The sequence below is a fragment of the Helianthus annuus genome, chromosome 6, assembly GCF_002127325.2.
Source record: "Helianthus annuus cultivar XRQ/B chromosome 6, HanXRQr2.0-SUNRISE, whole genome shotgun sequence".
Lineage (NCBI taxonomy): Eukaryota > Viridiplantae > Streptophyta > Magnoliopsida > Asterales > Asteraceae > Helianthus > Helianthus annuus.
The window spans coordinates 13,494,751-13,498,044 of NC_035438.2; the positions used below are offsets into that span (position 1 = coordinate 13,494,751).

The 3,294-nt window shown below is 34.6% G+C and overlaps 1 pseudogene; it reads left to right on the forward strand.

The window, feature by feature from the left end:
• Nucleotides 1–984: 984 nt before the first annotated feature.
• On the forward strand, nt 985–2,674 carry LOC110864756 (annotated as a pseudogene).
• Nucleotides 2,675–3,294: the final 620 nt, after the last annotated feature.

Genomic DNA, 3,294 nt, shown 5'->3' on the forward strand with positions numbered 1-3,294 from the left:
AGGTTATACTAATACACGAGTCGGATCCAAGTGATTCATCTTGTCTATCTGTTTTTATTTTTATTTTATTTTTCAGCATTTAGTTAGTTTTTATTTTCTTAGTTTAAAAATCTTTTCTAACATTTTGATTTGGTTAGACGTTGAGGATAAACCGGTACTAAAAGCTCTTGTGTCCTTGGACGACCTCGGTATCTTACCAACACTATACTACGTCCACGATGGGTGCACTTGCCCATATGTGTGTTTAGTGTTAGTAAATATCGTGTTTTATAAATTTAAAACTTGGCTAAAAGTGTAAAAAGGGCTTCAAATATACATCTAAAATAATAACACACTTCACGCACATCAACGTATCGAGGTACACGTTCGTACTTTTTTTATTATTATTTTTTATTTTTATACTTGCATACTTGCAAGGACTTAATTTTACGTCGTTTGACTTTTCGGAAGTCTAATTGTAATTACATTCTTACATATGTGTATCAGTTATCCTATTCTGACACATCCCTCTCTAGTCGAGCCCTAAGCTCCTATTAAAAATATAGCCTTTTTATACATACCTGGCGCGGGTCAAATCCCTTGACTCGTTATTCATACTTTGCGACGGTTATTTCTTTCCAATCTGTGACAATGCATGCCCATACATTATGTTCACCTATAAGTATAAAATTTGAGAAATCGAACATTAAATACCGGGTTCAAATGGCGATCGCTTTTTTGTCTTACTGGTTTGGCCGCATATAGTAGAAACTCTATAAAATAATACACTTGGGACCACCAAAATTTATTAATTAAAAGAGTTATTAATTTATAGTAGAATACTTAGTTTACAAACACCTTTCAAGCTTCCACTTAATTATTGTATACAATGCATGTATATCAAATGAACGGCCCAATTTGAAAGAAATCTTCAATCTCCCACCTTATTATGCTTCTTGTGTTCAAGATCAAAATAGGTTAACACAAACAAATCATACACACAACATGGCTTCCCATCTTAAAGGTGTGAAAAAACAACAATGACAGACGAGATTCGAAGAGCATTATGCACGCACAACAAGGATAATCCAAGTCTCACTCAAAATCAATTGCAAGAATGGGTTCATAGTAACTATGGTTTGCAGGTGAGTCAAGCGACAATATCGAATACAGTTAAGCGGTCTTTAGAGTATCTCTCACTTGCTCCCGAAAGAGGCGATGTTAAGCGACACAAACCGGCAAAATTTCCTGACCTAGAAAAATCTCTCTATGAATGGATTCTTCAATATCAAGAACATGTGAATATGACAGGTGAACTAATCATCGAGAAGGCGAAAAAGTTCATGAAAGATATGTATCCAATGGATACTCCAGACTTTACTTTTTCTATTGGTTGGCTTGGAAAGTTCAAAGCAAGATATGGAATTAAAAATTTCCGGCGTTTTGGAGAGAGTGGATCTGTTGAAATGGAGGGCATGGAGGACAAATTAAAATCCATAAGAGACAAAGTTGATCAGTTTGAAATGAAAGACATCTTTAATATGGATAAAACAGGTTTGTTTTTTTTATTATTTTATTTTATATTTTGTACTTTAGTGATGTAATTATTTATATGTTTTGATCTTAAACAGGTTTGTTTTTTAGACTTCAACCGGATCATTCCCTTGCAACAATGCAGCTTGAAGGGAAAAAACAAGACAAGGAAAGACTAACTGTTGCTATTTGTTGTAATGAGGACGGTTCGTAAAAACTTCCTTTATGGATTATTGGGAAATATGCTAAACCAAGGTGCTTCAAGAATGTAAACTTGAACAGTCTGAACTGTGAGTACCGTGCTAACAAACGAGCTTGGATGACTGGTGTGTTATTTGAAGAATATGTTCGCCAACTTGATAAAAAAATGGTTGGAAGAAAAATTCTCTTGATTGTGGATAACTGCCTTGCTCATCCAAAAATTATTGAAGGATTACGAAATGTTGAATTATTTTTTTTGCCACCAAACACAACTTCAAAAATTCAACCTTGTGACGCGGGGATCATACGAGCTTTTAAGATGCATCATCGTCGTCGATTTTATAGAAGTCTTTTGGAGGGTTATGAATTAGGGGTTCCAAATCCAACAAAAATAAATGTATTAGACGCAATGAATCTTGCAATTTCAGCATGGACTATGGATGTTCGTGCAAATACAATTGCGAACTGCTTTCGTCATTGTAAACTTCGATCAACAGATAACATGACTTTTGAGAACTCAGATGAAGGTGGCGAAAGCATTCAAGAACTCCAGCATTTGATCAAAGAGTTGGGTTATCGCAATGCAATGGATGTCGAAGATGTTCTGACTCACCCAGAAGAAAATGTAGTTGCACAGTTGTTGACTGATGAAGAAATTATTGAAAGCGTTATTGGAATTAATAAAGATGATATCGATGAAGAAGATGATGAAAGTTCTACAATGGAGCCCCCTTCGCGAAATGAAGCTATTAAAGCGGCAATCACATTGAACAATTTCTTGTTGAGCTATGAGAAAACAACACCAGAAGTTTTTACCATGCTAAGGAAAATTAGAGACGAGATTCAAGGGGAAATTGATTTCAACAAAAAACAAAAGACAATTGAGTCATTTTTCAAGAAACCTTCATAAATCATTCATGTAATATGCTATATATAAGGAATTATTAATTTATATTTTATATGGGGTCTAAAGAAATTATCAAAAATGTATTATCTTATAATTTTAGCGAATTATTAATTTAGCACCCTATCCTCGAGTCGGGACCGGCAAAAAATATTATCTTAGAGAGTTTATTAAATAATCGAGTATTAATTTATCGAGTTTCTACTGTAAACAAAATGACAAAAAGAAACTGGCCCTAAAACTTGGTTTCTTTTCTACAGGGGCTGGTGGACCAAACTATATCTGGGCCAAATTGGTCTCGGTCCAAATTGTTAAAGTTCATCTAAGGACAAACTCCTATCTTAGCGGTAGAGGTGCACAATACCGGTTTTTTTTAATACCTAGGGATGGCTATGACCGGGTATGGTTTTTTCGAGTATTGATAATAATCGGGTTCGGGTCCGAGTATTGCTTGAAAATCCATATCCGGTGTAACTGGTTTCGGGTACGGGTACCCTATACCCGGTATCAAAATACCTTATTTTCGGGTATAAAGAAAACCCAGTTTCCGGATATAGATTGGGTTTTTTCAAGGGGCTGCACTCTTTTTTTGTTACGAGTCCATTTTTTTTGTTTTTGCATAAAATCTTTAAAATCAATACGGTAAATATAAATAACATAAAAGTGCATGTATATTA